This window comes from Meriones unguiculatus, chromosome 7 (assembly GCF_030254825.1).
Source record: "Meriones unguiculatus strain TT.TT164.6M chromosome 7, Bangor_MerUng_6.1, whole genome shotgun sequence".
In the NCBI taxonomy this organism is placed as follows: domain Eukaryota; kingdom Metazoa; phylum Chordata; class Mammalia; order Rodentia; family Muridae; genus Meriones; species Meriones unguiculatus.
The window spans coordinates 44370714-44386877 of NC_083355.1; positions in this window are offsets into that span (position 1 = coordinate 44370714).

Sequence of the window (16164 nt, forward strand, 5' to 3'; positions counted from 1 at the left end):
GGGGCTTCAAACGTCATACTATTTAAGTAAGAAAACCCCCTCACAGGCTGCCCAGCCATTTGAGTTTTAGTTCATTCCAGATGCAGTCCAGTTGACAACCGGGACTGACCATCACGTGGTGGTGCAGCTGCTCAGGTCACAGTGACTGGGGAGTGAAAAGCAGGGAGGTGCCAGGATCGCAGCGTCCCTTCAGGAAACCTGGTAGCAATGCTGTTACCTAGGAACCAAAGCTTCAACACCCGAGCCTTTGGGGGGACACTTAACAGCCAAACCATGATCCCATCTCCTAATGATTCTAAACTTGTCAAACCTGAGGTCAGCCTCCTCAGCCTTCTCAGTTCACTGTTCCGATGTCTTCGCTAGAGTCCTCTGGCATTCTGGAGCCTTCTCCCCACTCCTGCCAGGGGCTTTGCTTTCCTTGGATCAATCTCCCCCACATCCAGCTGTAGCTCCCAGCAGCCCATTGCTGCCCCTGCCTCCAACAAGTCCATCAGAGAGTGCCGTAGACCTCCGCAGCACACCTGCCTCTGGACTAAACAGAAACAAAAACGCACACTGGCCTCTGTCCTCCGCCCCTTCTCACGTGTCCTCTCCTCCCTCCACGCACCTGCCTGCAGCATCGACTATTTCCCCACGCCGCCTAAAGATTTCAAAAAGCTAAGGGTGGCCCGGCAACAGTGTCCGAGAAGGGAAGTAACAGGTTGATAAATGAGTCCGGGGGAAAGGGATTTTCCTTACACCCCGCTTGACTCAGGAAGTAGGCCCTGTAGAGGCAGAGCTGAAACCCAGAAAAAGAGAACCGCAGGCCTTGAGCCCGCCGGTGCGCAGTCTCCAGGCAGGAACGGCGGTGTGAGGTGAGGCCAGGCTGGATGCGCAGCTGGCCCCCAAAAGACACGTTCTCCCCAGAAGTCCCAGGCCACCAGCTAAGGGACGAGGCTGGGAGGCAGGGACAAGAAGGTGCGGCCTAGTCAGGGCGGCTTCCCAGGAAGTAACTTAACCTCCCGGAGCTCAGGTTTCCAGAAAGAAAAAGGTGGGGGCGACATAAAGTAACCCGTGGACACGCGCTCAGGGTGGAGACTCACACTCACGCGCTCAGCGTGGCGGCCCGTGGACGCCGGTGGACAGGCACTAAGGATGGAGATCCGCAGACACGCGCTCAGGGTGGCGGCCCGCGCACACGCGCTCAGCGTGGCACGCAGGAACGGCGGCCGCTCCTGGCCTGCCCAGCCTCGTCACCCTCTCGTCTGGGCCTGCTCCCATAAGCAGAGGGACGCAGAGCCGCTGGGACGTGGCGAGGCTGCAGCAGGGAGTGAGGGGCAGGAGAGCGAGAACAGGAATGGGAACAGGGATGGGATCATCTGGGACACTACGCCTGGCTGGAAGGGCCAGCTCTCAGTCATGGGAAACACCCCTCCCTTTGGGGGAGCTCCCTTTGGGGAGCCTCTCCCCAGCCACTGCACCTAAGCATGCTCTATCTGCTAAGGCTTTCAAGTAGCTGAAAGTAATTATTCCCCTCGCCTGTCTGGGTTTTGTTTGGTTTTATGATTCCTTTCTAAAAAACTATTTATGTGGCACATGCTTTTAGTCCCAGCTCTCAGGGAGGCAGAGGCAGGTGGATTTCTGTGAGTGAGGCCAGCCTAGTCTACAAAGTGAGTCCAGCATAGCCAAGGCTACACAGAGAAACCCTCAAAAAACAAACAAACAAAAACGACAGAACTATCTATTTGTACGTGTGCACCTGTGTGTGTGTGTGTGTGTGTGTGTTCACATACCATGATGGGAGTCAGAGGACAACTTGCAGGAGCCTGTTCCCTCCTCGCACCACATGGGATCTGAGGAGCAAACTGAGATCAGGTTTGGCAGCAATACCCTTTGCCTGCTGAGCCATCTCATGGGCCCCTATGATTGCTTTTTAGTTAGTTTTATAAAACTCTTCTTTCTTTCTGTGCTGGGATTGAGCTCAAGGCCTCGAATGCATTTGGCTCTGAGCGGCACCCCAAGCCTTCACAGAAGCTTTCAAGGATGAGCAAGGAGCATTGTTTTCCCAGTTAATGTGTGGCTTGTAAATTTTATGTTTTTTTTTTTCCCATGGTGCTTTGGAAAGGGGACTTCTTTGCACACAGACACACACACACACACACACACACACATTAAATAGCCCCAGAGAGCTGGAGCCCCAGCAAGCTCCTAAATGGATCTACCAAGAGGCCAGGCCCAGGGGGCCTGCCTCCCCGGCAGAAGCCAGCACCCCTGGGGAGGCCGGGACACAGGCCCCACCAGGTCATTGCTCTGTGCTTGCAGCAAGGCGGCAAGCTGCAAGCTGCACCCAGCTCTGGTCTTAGCTCTTGCTGCTTAGAGGCCTTTGATTCTTTCACTTCCCAGCAGTTGGCTGGCTTCCCAGAGCTGGAGTGGCCTTGAAGTTGACTGCTGGGTAAGAAAAAGAGCTTTGCTCACTTTTGTCATTGACTCAGTCCACAGTCGGAGCCAGCAGCATGGAGACGTCAAACATCCAAGGAAGGCTTCCTCAACTGGATTGTGTAGGCAAATGCAGGCATGAAAATGAGGGTCCAAACAGAAAGGAGAAGGAAAACAAATCCCGAGGTACCCCAACGAGGCTCAAACTTGAGGATTCCACAGGACAGCAAACTGCAGAGGTGAGGTCCCAGCCATGCTCAGCTTACCTTGGCAACTAAGGGCTGGCGACATGGCACAGTGGGTAAAGGCTCTTGCCACCGAGTCTAATGAGCTGAATTTGGTCCCCAAACCCAGAACCCACATGGTTGAAAAGATTCCTAAAAGTTGTCCTCTGACTTTCACATGTTCCCAGCCACATGCGTGCACACACAAACACACACCATAAATAAATTTTTAAAAACTATCCTGCCAACCAAGGATATAAAAATAGCCACTGGGTGTGGTAGTACAGACCTATAATCTCAGCATTTGAGAAGTCAGACAGGAAGATCCTGAGTTCAAAGCCAGCCTGGGCTGTATAGTGAGAGTTTGTCTTAACATATATATTGTTAAGATATATATTGTCTTAACATATATATTGTTAAGACAAACTCTCACTATACAGTCATAACCGTGTATAAAATCAACCTCATTTCAGGAAAAAAGGATCAATTTGGGAAAACAGCTGTCTTTGTCTCTAATCTGCTCCACTTTCTCTGCTTCTCCTGGTGTACCTAGGTTGGGTAAGAAGGCACTTCATCAAAGCCTGTCATTGTGGCCCATGACCCCTGGGTAGGGCATGCCTTGGGAACCAGACACCAGAATTCATGTTCCAGGTCTAGTGTATCCCACTGCCCAGTCTGGGCAAGGTCCTTGTCCACACACGGCCTGTCTTTGAACCTACTCTTGCTGGAACGGAACGCTGCAGTTGTCTCTGTGCCTCAGTTTCCCCATCCCGGCAGCGGCAGTAGTCCCTATACCCAGCTCTTGGAGTCTAGAGCGGACTGTGTGTGCTCACTCCATGCCTGCGGTTGTGCGTTAGCTGGGCCCTGCAGCCTTCTGCAGCTCTGTGGAGCTCAGAGTCCGCCGGCAGGGGTGATCCTGGGATGAAAGCCTGCGGGCCAGCTGAAGAGCTTCTGGATCCCATTTCTGAGAGTGTGGAACCAGCCAGTAACAAAATCATGCCACGCTCTGTTTCTGAAGGCCCGAAGCATGCACCTGAGCGGAAGACCGAACCCTGAGGCCCAGCCCGGCAGGTGGAAGGCACCCTTCATGGAGAGACTGTCAGAGCGTCACCAGTGACCCCCACCGCCTACTTAACACCAGCTCACACATACATCAAAGAACACACAAACCTAAGCATGCACATGCACGCGTGTGCATGCACACCCCTACACACCTCACTCTGCAGAACAAAGAACCTCTCAACAGCAACTCTGACTACTTGAGTGTTTATAGAACAACGTGTGTATGGCTGAGTGTGTGCCTGTGCGGGCACACCTGTGCGGATGGACATCTATATGTCCATGTGCACCTATGTTACATGTGTGCCCATGATGTTGCGTACAGGCATGTGTGTTTGTATGCATTCACATGGATGAGAGCATTTGCAGGTGTATTTGCGACTATGAGAATCTAGTCTGGTATGTCTCTCACCCGATCACACTTTCTTTGCTTATTTCCTTCTCTGCTACGGAGAAAGGCGAGTGAGCTGAGCGTGGCGGCACATATGTGAGGCTGAGCAGAGAGGATCAGAAGTTCAAAGCCAGACTAGGCCACATGTAAAACTCCATGCCAGCTTGGGCTATAATGATAGGTCTCAGAAATAAAATGAAAGGGCCAAGCAGAGTGGCACACACACTTAGAAGGCCAAGGCAAGAGGGCAGCTGTGAGTTCAAAGCCAGTCTGAGCTGCATAGCAAGTACCAGGCTAATCAGGGACACAGAACAAGGCCCTGGGGGCAGAATGGAGAGAAAAAAACTCAGATGAAGAAGAAGAAGAAGAAGAAGAAGAAGAAGAAGAAGAAGAAGAAGAAGAAGAAGAAGAAGAAGAAGAAGAAGCAAAGGAGATGAGCCTGGGTCAGCCAAGCTTGTGTGTCATGCAGGTTTGGTCCATGTTCCAACCCTGCCACTTCCTGTTCCTGGGTCTGGAGCAGGCCACACATCTATTTGAGCCCATTTGTCATGTGTGTGGGATCACAGCTTTGGCAGGGCCCCCACTCCAGCAGTGAACTAACTCCCTGTCTGGGGCTGGCCTGGGGCTCAGCCTGTGTCTCTGGGAAGGTGCCTTCAGCAGCTTTCCCTCCTCTGTGCCTCATCTTGGTCTCCAAAGTGCACTTTCTCCAAGTTGTCACGAGGACTAACTGAGGTAACAGATTGTCCCCCCGGAGCACGGGTTGGTACCTACCAGGCCTTCCTGAGGGACAGGAATCAGATCTGTCCAAACAGCACTTGAAACAAAAGGGAGAAAATGAAATGCATCTGGCCGCCGTGGGAGAGAGATGGAGGTTCTAAAACTGGATTGTGCTGATGGGTGCACAGCCACTTCCCCGACATCGTCCAGTTGCGAGCTTGGTTCCTGGTGCATAAATTATAGCTCAGTCGGGCAGCCTTTAAAGGACCGTTTAGAGATGGCTGAAGACACAATGTGCAGAGGAATACGCACAGAATCAATGCCACTTATGCAAAGTTTTAAACTCTGCAAAACAGATTTACATGTTAAAAATACACAACTCAGCCTGGCAAAGTGGTGCATGCCTGTAATCCCAGCACTCACGGAGGTGGAGGGAGGTGGATCTCTGTGAGTCCAAGACAGCCAAGGTTATAAAAAAAAACACAAACAAACAACAACAACAACAAAACCACAACTCGGCCTGGCATGGTCTGTGTGAGCTCCATTATTGGGCCTGTCTCCTGGAGTGGAGCTCCAAGAACTGAAAAGTTTTCATCTGTAATACTTTATTGTATTTATATTTGTATTTATTTATGTTTAAGCCAACATTCACTTTCTCTCTCTCCACTACCCCTCGCCAATCCACGAACCGTGTGTGTGTGTGTGTGTGTGTGTGTGTGTGTGTGTGTGTGTGCGTGTGATGTGTACACTTGTGTGGGTGGATGTCTACAGAGGCCAGAAGAGGGCATCAGACCTCCCGAGGCTGAGGTCCAGGTCATTGTGAGCCACCTGGAGTGGATGCTGTGACCTGAACCTCGGTCCCAACTGCTCTTCATCTCCATCTTGTTTTTTTTTTTTTTTTTTCAGGCAGAAGGAGAGATGGTTCTGGAGATGACTGAGGCTCAGCCACTGAAAGGACACGCTGCTCTTGTAGAAGGCTTGAGTTTGGTTCCCAGCGCCCACGTCAGGTGGCTCACAACTGTCTGTCACTCACTCCAGCTCCAGGAGATCCGATGCCCTTCTGACCTCCGAGGGCACCTGCACGCACTGCGCATATCGCCAGCATAGCCATGTAATTAAAAATAAAATCAATCTAACCTTAAAAAAACACTAGGGATGCTAGGCAGAGCTATCACACAGGTCAGAGTATGATGTGAGGGACTCGTCCGGGGGTCTCCTCTCATGCCTCGGGGGGCTCGTGCCACTGATGTGTGCTGTGCTGGGGGGACACAGGGCGGTATGTACGCTAAGCATACATTCTACACTGAGCTAGGCCCTCAGCGCCACACCCACAAGCTTTTTATGTTTAAAGGACAACAGCAGCTCTCTAAGAAGGATGAAAATCCTGATTTTGGTGGGTAGGATTTTTAGTTTATTATGCTACTCTATGTACTCCTGTGGGTCAAAATTCAAAATAATTCAAACAAGATAATTGCTTTCTGAGATAGGATTAAGGTTCCAGATGGAATCTGCCACCTTTGGGAGATTTATATGTTTTTAAACGTTTTATTGTGAAGTAAATGTCTGGGTTGAAAAGGAAGGTAACGGGCAAGGCGCCCTGGCTAGGCCTTCCCTCCTCTACCATTGTGGTCCTGGAGCTACCCTGGCTCTCCAGTGCCTGGGACAGCCTGCCCCTCAGGCTCTCAGGTGACGGGGAGCTCCAGGCAGATGCTGCAAAGGGGCCTCAGACAGCCTCCCTGATTTCCCAGGCTGTCCACGTCTCTCCTGATGGATGACCCTTCCTTCTGCCTCCTCCTCCTCCCTCTAAATGCTGCTGTCTCCAAGGCCACCCGCTAGAGCGGGAGCAAGCTGGTGCGGGCAGGGAGGAGCAGGGCTAGGCAGAGGCTGGTGGGCCTCTGCAGGCCTCTCGTCCCAGACGCCCAGCCTGGATTGGCTGCTTCCTATCACTGTGAGTTCAGAGCCCATCAGCTGGGAGACAGCCAGCACCAAGTCCCTGTCCCCAAGAAGCTTGCCAACATCAAGCAATAAGCAGGAGGGCACACAGCTGCTTCCTATGGCTGTTGCAGGCATCTCTGGGAGCTGGTCTTGAGCTGAGACCTACAAAATGAGAATGGCCACCTTGAGGTGACTTGCTGGATGGAAGTCACAGGGATGGGGAATCTGGTGATACAAAGGCCTGGGCTTCAGTTTATGGGCTGAGTCAGGCAGGAGATGGGGGTTAGGAAAAACTAAACAGTATTAGATTCTTTCCAAGGACTAAATGTTCTCTGGTTCTGTCAGAGGTGGCTAGCAGAACCAGGGGACCAAGGGAACAACCCCCAAAAGGCCCCTCTGTGGCCTCAGTGGGACGGACTTCAAGCCCCAGCCAGATGTAGCCAGAAGCAGCATTGCGGTAGGGTCTGGCGGCCGCTGGTGCAGCAGTGAGAGAAGAGGCTGAAATGAAGACATCCTGAGGCCGGGTCTGCAGCGTCATGCTGACCATCAAAAGCGCCCAGGCGCTGCATAGAGCGCCAGTGGCAGCTGAGCTGCAGGGAGCAGCATCGGAGCAAAGCCTCCAAGAGAAGTGGGGACAGAGGACAGCGCAGGTCTGGGTTGGGTGAAAAGAAGAAGGTGATGAAGCCCAGTTCATCTCGGATCTGTATGCAGAGGGGAGGGCAGGCCTAAGGGCGGCCCTTGGCGGATCCCAGCCTCGCCTTGGACAGCCCCTAGGAGCCTAGGAGGGGAGCTGGATCTGTACCTTGTGGGAGGACCCTGGGTGACACAGCATGAGGCAGCCTTCTGTGGCCAGCATCCTCTCCATCAGCTGCCTGCAAGACTCCCTGCCTCAGAGGATACAGACTAAGGGAGTGACATATTGAATCATTGTTTTTCAGATGGTACAATTTTTTTTTTCATTGTGGGATCTTTCCTATCAATGTAGCTTCTATATCAGCCTACAGAGAGCTACTTCTTTATTTTTTTTTCTTTTTATTTATTTGTTGAGGGGGTCCATTTGAGCTGCAGCAAGCATGCAATGGTTAGAGGACAACCTGGGTAAGCCAGTTCTTTCCTTCTGCTTCCCCGTTTTAAAGGGTGTGTGATGTTCCGTTCACACGGGTGAATGATGCTGTTTCAGTCAGCCCATGCTGACTTTCAACTTGTGACAGTCGTCTATCGATGCCGCATACCCACTGTCAGCAGCAGGAATGAACTAACTCTAGTTAGAAGGACAAATCAAACATGTGGGAAACCCGTCAGCGTCGCTCAGACAAGCTAAAATTTAAGTCTGAAGCTACAAGTGTTTAGGACGACCTGGCATGCCAGGAAGTGAAAGGCTGGTGGGAATGGGAGTGGTTGTAACCGATTTGGAAAGCAATTTGACAACATGTGGTCAAACTAAAGACGCACCACCCTGAGCTGGCAAGATGGTGCAGTGGGTAGAGGTGGTTGGCAAGCAAGCCTGATGACCCGAGTTCAATTCCTGAAACCTACATGGTGGATGAACCAGATCCACATGCCATGGTGTACATACTCGCTCTCTTTCTCTCTCTCTCTCCTGTCTCTCACAAACACACACCATGCTATATGCACTCTAAATAAATACACAAATAATTTATTACAAAGCCACACAACAATTGAGCTTAATAATCCTCTATTTGGAAAAATTCTAAAGAAATATTCTTTTTTTTTTAAGATTTATTTATTATGTATACATTGTTCTGTCTGCATGTACACCTGCAGGCCAGAAGAGGGCACCAGATCTCATTATAGATGGTTGTGAAACACCATGTGGTTGCTGGGAATTGAACTCAGGACCTCTGAGCCATCTCTCCAGCCCAGAAATATGGAACTAAGAAACAGAGCTGGAGGTGTTCGGCATGCTCCCGGGCCTGCGTTGGTTCCCCAGAACCACAGGAAGGAAAGGAAAGGAAACAAACAGGAAGCAGCATTACAGTGTTTTGATGACAGGGAAGCATAGTGAGCAGCCTGACTGTTCAAAAACACAAGAAAGAAGAATATTTACCTCGTGGAATGTTATGCAGTGGCGAAAGCACTGTAGCTATATACATCAGCTGGAATGAGTCTTAGGAAAAAGGATAAAATAGTAAAGTAATTTGAGGCTGGGTGTGGTAGCACAGGCCTTCAGTCCCAGCACTCAGCAGGCAGGAGCGGTGGACCTCTGTGGGCGAAAGGCCATCCTGGTCTACATAAAAGTTCTTGCTAAATAACCAGGGCTATACAGTGAAATCATGTCAACAAATAGAAAGAAAGACGAAAGGAGCAGGGAAGGAAGAAAGGGAGGGAGGGAGGGAGGGAGGGAGGGAGGGAGGGAAGGAGGGAGGAAGGAAGGAAGGAAGGAAGGAAGGAAGGAAGGAAGGAAGGAAGGAAGGAGGGAAGGAAGGAAGGAAAGGTGCCAGTGAGATGGCGCAGTGGATAAAGGCGCTTGCTGCCGAGCCTGACAGCTCAGTCCCTAGAACCCACATGGCAGAGGGAGAGAACCAACCCCTGCATGTAGTCTCTCACTTCCGCATATGTGCCTAGGTACACGTGCCCACACACACACATCAATAACTAAATGTGAAACTAAGTAAACTGGAGGCCAGGCATGGCAGCGCGTGGCTGTCGTAATGTGCATCACACTGGTAAATCGCCAGGTTTCTGAGCTCACTGAGAGGTGGGCTCTGGAAACAGGGTTGCCCAACTCCACTTCAGGATGTGTCAAAGCATCCTTCGGTGTCTGGATGTGGGCTGCCCCTATCCCGGTGATAGAGATAGAGGGGGCAGGAAAAGCAGCCCAGCAGGGAGCACCTGTCCTTACAGCCGAAGGGATGCCATTTCCAACCCTGTTCTGTCGGCTGTGCACATGCCTGGGAGAGAAGCCAAAAACCTTCAGCTGCCTCAACTTCCAGGCTGGTTTCTGCCGGATGCCAGGAGCGCCAGGTGTGATGATGTCATCTCCGTGGCTGAGACAGATATTTTACTTGGCTACCTCACCTGCGTCACTGTCCTCTGCCTGGGGTGGGTGTTGGTGAGGGCTCCAGGGAGGGCCTTAACGGGTCATCGGAAATTGGTCTCTGCTGGATGTTTGAGTGCTCAATCAGATGTTTTCTGAACTACACACTGCATATTGTTTATTCTTTTATTTTGGCTGTATACTTAGTATTACTCATTTTTCAAAACCAAAAATACGGCTATTATAGATTATTCTGCAAACTGTGAGACATATCTGTAGTGCCAAAACTCAGAGGCCAATGCAAGAGGATCAGTAAGCGCCAGCCAGGGTCCTAGCTGCTTTCTGTTTCCGTGATAAATGCCATAACCAAAAGCAACCTGAGGGGAAAAGGCTTTTTCTAGCACAATGGCCCAGTCACTGTCCATCACTGAGAAAAGCCAAGGCACCAACCCAAGCAGGAGCAGAGGCAGAAGCCACGGAGGGGCACTGCCTACGGGCTTGCTCAGCTTGATTTCTTATACAGCCCAGGACCACCTGTCCAGGAATGGCACCACCTACAGGAGGCGTGGCTCCCACATCAATCATCAACCAAGAAAATGCCCCCACCGACTCGCCTATGGGTCCAGCCTCTGTCGAAATTTCTCAGTTGAGATTCCCTCTTCCCTGATATGTCTGGGTTTGTGTCAAGCGGACAAAACAACCAACAGAGCCAGCCTGTTTTTTCCTCAGAAAACAAAAAAGAGACCAGCCTGGCCTACAGAGTGAGTTCCAGGTTAGCCAAGGCTACACAGAGAAACCCAGTCTTGAAAACAAACAACAAAGCTGCTGTAGTGTTAGGCAGTTGTAATGCCAGCGATAGAGAGGTAGAAACAGGCCCCGGGGCTCACTGGCCAATCAGCCCAGCCTAATTGGCAAGCCCTGCATGCCAGGGAGAAACTGTCTCAAATAAAACAGGCAGACGATTCCTGCAGAGGAGCACCAAAGGTTGACTACTAGTCTCTCCACACTCATGCATGCACACACATATATGCACACACCGGAAATGTGGCATGAGGACATGCACGGTGAGATAGCATTTATAGAAAGTTCTGAAACACACAGACGATAACAAATATTTATTTATTTATATAATAAACATACAAAGTAAATGTGTAAAGGGATAGAATCAAATTCAAGACAGTCCTTGCCTTGGGAGAAAGTGATGAAATGAGGAAGAATATTATACCCAGATTCCAAATACATTTATAATTTTTTTTAAGTATTAAGATAGAGCTAAGAAAGCTTATCATTTTAATCACCTCAGTGGGTTGCTGGGGGTGAAACCCAGGGCCTTCTGAATAGCAGGCCCACCCTCTGACACGGCCCTTGCCCCACCTTCCATTTTGATATAAGTGTGCCTTTTAGCAGCATTAACCAGGTTCGCAGGTTGGGGGGCTGTCATTGCTGTTTCTGAAACTGTTTTCTTCTGCACGTTAGAGCTGCATACCACCTAACAATAACTCCGTGTGGTGGCTGGGACGAAATGGCCCCCACAGACTCAGGCAGTGGCATTGTTGGAGTTGTGGCCTTTGGGGAGTAGGTGTGGCCTTTGGGGAGTCGGTTGTTGGAGGAAGTGTCTCAGGGGGTGGCCTTCGAGCTTTCAGAAGCTCAGGCCAAGCCCACTGTCACGCTCCCTGCTGCCTTTGGATCCAGACGTAGAACTCTCTCCCAGCACCATGTCTGCCTGCCTGCCTGCTGCCATGCTTCCCGCCATGACGGTAATGGACTAAACCTCTGAGTGCTAAGTCAGCCCCAATTAAATGTTGTCCTTGTAAGAGTTATCATGGGGCTGGAGAGATGGCTCAGGGGTTAAGAGTATTGTCTGCTCTTCCAGAGGTCCTGAGTTCAATTCCCAGCACCCACATGGTGGCTCACAACCACCTACACTGGGATCTGATGCCCTCTTCTGGCCTGCAGGTGTACATGCAGATAGAGCACTCACATATGTCAAGTAAATCTTTAAAAATAAATAAATAAAAGAGCTGCCATGGTCATGGCATCTACTCACAGCAATAAAACCCCAGCTAAGACATTTCCCATTCTGTTTCTATAAGCTTTTTTTTTTTTTTTAAGAAATGCTCTCATAGCTCAGGCTGGCCTCCAGCTCTATATGTAGCCAAAGACGGCCTTGAACTTCCTGGTCCCCCTACCCCACTTCTCTAAGTGCTGGGATTACTGGCATGAGCCAGCACACCCAGTACAGTTGTAGCTGTTAAAGACAGGGTCTTTCTGTGAACCCCTGGGCTCAAGCAATTCCCCAGCCTCAGCCTCCAGGGTACCTGAGACAACAGAAATGTGCCAGCACACTAGGCCCCTATGTTTAGTTTTCCAGGGAACTGGGATGATTCATTTTAAAGGTGGCTGATGGGTGCAAACATTATTTACTTTAGATTCCAGGCATTTTTGTATGAGGGAAACATTCTCTAAATTTAAGAAGTGAAGCGAGCTATAATTGAAAGTTACTGCTTGCATTGTTAATACTTTTGAATTGCATCATTAATCTGAAGCCATTTGCCTCGGGTTTTGAAATTATTAGTTTGAGTTTCTTCTGGCCCTCCCCCACCTAGTGCTGGAGACGCAAAGGAAAGCCTCACACGTTGTAGGCAAGCACTGCCCTCGGCCCGTGTGCCTGTCTTCTAGCCCACTTACAACGCTGCAGTGGTCACTCCCCTGTGGCACACCCCTTGAACCAAAGCCCTGAACCGTAGAAGCCTCTAACCTGGAAGTGAGGACTCATGGGTCCTGTGCCAGCTGAAGCCTCAGGCCACACCTTCCTATCCCCCCATGGGTCATTTCTGGGGTTACCAAGGACATAACACTGTGCCTTGTGGGACAGCTGGTCTCCTGTAAAGATGGTCTGACTTCAGACCCTCTCTCCTGCAGGTGAGCCTGCCTCTGTCCAGCCTGGCAGCCTAGAGTCTGGCCAGTGCAGAACGCAGTTCTGAGAAATACAGAGGGACAGGGCCTAGTCCTTCCCCACCTCCAATGTGCAGGGTCAGGTATCAAGAGTTTGTGAGTCCCAGGTTTGCCTTGTTGAACACGGAGCCTGGCCCTCCATCTCTCCAGGCCCCAAGTCCTGAGAAGTGAGGTGAGGGGCTTCAGGACTCATACCTACAGGTGTTGTAGGAGGCAGTGCAGACAAAGCCCCTCTTTGGGCTATTTAGCCCATTACCAAAGAACCAGGGCCTTTGACATCTGCAAAACCTCATTAGGTAAGTGCTAACTGGTCCCTTCTGCTAAGCCTAGCCCTCGCAAATGTACTGTGACGAGGGTGATGTGCTTCTGAGAATGCACATGATAAATTATCAGGAAGCTGCATTTTAATATCACTTAGCACCTCGTTTGCCCTGCAGCAGACTGTGTGGCAAACACTGAAGATAACTGGTTTGGGCTGGCACTCAGGCCACAATGTATGCAGAGGTACAAAGAAGGCAGGTGTTCCCCGAGTGCCTGGCTCCCATGCCTCCTGACTTACCCAGCATCGTCCAGAAGCTAAAGAAAATTGGGGCTTCTTTTCATAGTCAGCCCCCTGCAGACCCCCTGCACAGGACTATTGTGGGGAGGCACTGGGTAAACATTTGTTGAAATGTGGAGTCATGAATAAATGAATGGACAAGAAACCCTGGAAGGTGCCTTTCCACCAGCCAGCAACAGTGTTGGGGGTGGCTCTACCAGCTTCTCCTTAAAATCTCCCAATAATACAAAGAAGGCTCTATCAGCAAAACCTAGTAAGTGCTCTTCAAAAACCAGAGAAAGAAGGACAAGCTGGGGTGGGGCTGTGGGGCAGGTATGCAGAACCAAAAATGGCCTTTCCTCCACCAGATACATGTATACTGGCTAGGGATGCCAATCAAGGATGTCCAGCCAACAGTTGAGTAGAGGCCATTTCCTCGAAAATGCATCCCAGCACCAGAGAGGCAGAAAGGCAGGCAGATCTCTGAGTTCAAGGCCAGCCAGGTCTACAGAGCAAGTTCCAGGACAACCAGGGTTACCCAGAGAAGCCCTGTCTCAAAAAGCCAATAGAGAAAGAGAGGGGCAGGGGAGAAAGAAAAGGAAACAAATGAAAAAAAAAAAAAAAAGCATATCGCCTACTAAAAGAAAAGGGTTTTACTGTTCATTCTAGACCAAGAACAAGACCCCACACACCATCCCCACAACCCCTGTTAGGCACTCATTTCCTCAGGGGAGAGCTGCTGAGCACTGGGAGGTGCTGTAGATGGTGTATGTGACTGGTGTGAACCTTGTCAGGGCTCAGCGACCTGCAGCTTGAGCATCGAAGTATCAATCCATTAGCACCTCCTAAGCCAGCGATTCTCAGCCTTTGCTGTTTGTAAAAATAATCTAGAGGTGCTTTTTAGACACATCTGGAACTGCACACACCTATTCTGGGTCAGTGGGTGTGAGGTGGGGCCCTGGAACCTGCATTATTCACAGACCTTTATCAAGGTGGGACAGACAGCCTGGCCATTCTTTGTGAGGTCTATTTTATTTGTAGAGGGCCTTTAAGAGGGTGGGGGGGCAGGCTGTGCTCACTAAATGTTGCGAGAGGGGGCGAGGGCAGTTCTGCTGCGGAGCTGCCCACCCCAGCAACATGACTGATTAGGCTTGATGGGTCCAGCTGCTTAGAGATCCCTATCCCCTGCCAAGACCATTGATTCCTCGACAGGTTTCCTGTCCTCACCTGGTCCTGGCCACAGACAGAGCAGCTGACTTCATTCACTAACAGGGAAACTGAGGCTGGCACGTAGCATAAGGTGATGTTTGCACGGAGACACAGCAGGAGCACCGACTGCCTGCTAGGCAGTGCGCTGGGCATTTTCTGTCTAGATTGTCTTTATTGCTCAGACTGAAGCTACTTGCGCAACGTCAGACCTAGCCACAGGGAGGAAGACTGGAGCTTTTAACTCCAAGTCTGTCTCAGTCCTAACTGAGGCCTTTCCAGAAACTGGACCTCTCTCCAGATGACAGCACTTCCACGCCTCCCCCTTCCTGGGTCCCATCCCATGTCAGCAGGGCTCACGGATGCTCAAATTCACTCAGAATGGGCCTCCATCCTGCCAGCGGCAGGAGCCTGGCCCACACACCGCTTCTCTGGGGGTATGGTAGGGTTCCCTAGTTCCGTGCTCTTTCCCCCTTCTTCTAGCTGTTTCTTAAGAGCTAGCTCCTACGGCACCAAAACTGTGGGCTGCTCTCCCAGAAAGCCACTTTACAAAAGGTCAAGAAGCCAGGAAGAACTGGTGGCCCCTCTTCCATCCCATGCTCCTCCAGGAGCCCTCGGGTCAGACTGAAAGAACACAAGGTCAGGATTCTGCATATCCAGGCTCCTGTGTCCAGTCCTACTTGCTGGATGCCTGACCATCTGAAGCCTGTGTGCTTCAGACGGATGACCTCTTCTCCTCCCTCACTGAAGGGCTTGTGGAGACTGTCTGCTGCTGTCTTCTGATACCCACATCACCCATAATCAGTTTATGATGCAGCAGCCACCTCTGGCACGGGAAAAGTCACAATGTGTGTGTAAGGACTAAGCCCTTCCGTCAGCTTAGAGAGAGAGCCTGCTGAGTCCAGGTGCCTCTACCCCTCCTTAGACTTTGCTCTCAAGAAAGCTGAGCAGGCTCTCTGAGCACCCAGGCTGCCAGGCCAGTCCATCCCCTGTAATCCCTGAGGCTTGGCCCTCTGCCCCACCCCCTCTCCATCTGGCTGCCCCCATCCTAGAAGCCTCCTGAGGATTCTGAAGAACAAGGCTACCTGTGCAGACAGCTCTACTCTGAGCTGCTCCAGCTCTGTAAGGGGGAGAAAGGAGAATGGAAACGGGGGGGGGGGTATCATTTGAGAAGGAGTCTTTCTGTACAACCCTGGCTGGTCTAGAACCCCTGCATGAAACAGGCTGCCCTCAAATGTGCTAATCCTCCTGCCTGTTTCCTGAGTGCTGGAGTTAGCCTTTGCCACCATACCCAGCCTTCTGTTAGGTCTTAATTGCAGTTCTCCAAAACCAGCATTCTCTCTGGACTCCTCTCTGTGCCTGGGCCTGGGCCTGGACTGTAGAAAGGGAGCAAGAATCCCTGGCTCCGTGCTGGGCAGTAAAAGAATCAGCGGCATGATGGCAGAGTAGGACATGGTTTCCAAAGACAGGTGGTGATCACTCAAGCACAAAAGCCAGGCTCATGGGAGCAGGCTGTAATCCAGGACTCAAGAGCAGAAGCAGGAGGATCAGAAGTTAAAGGTCAGCCTGGGCCAGGGCGAGGCCAAGAGCAACATGAGCAAATTGGTGAGACCTTGCCTCCAAATAAGAAATACAAAGAGGTCTAGATGCAGATTCAAGACCAACCTCAGACAGAACGAGTTCAAGGCCTACTGGGCAACTCGGCAAAACCCTTTCTCAAAAAAAA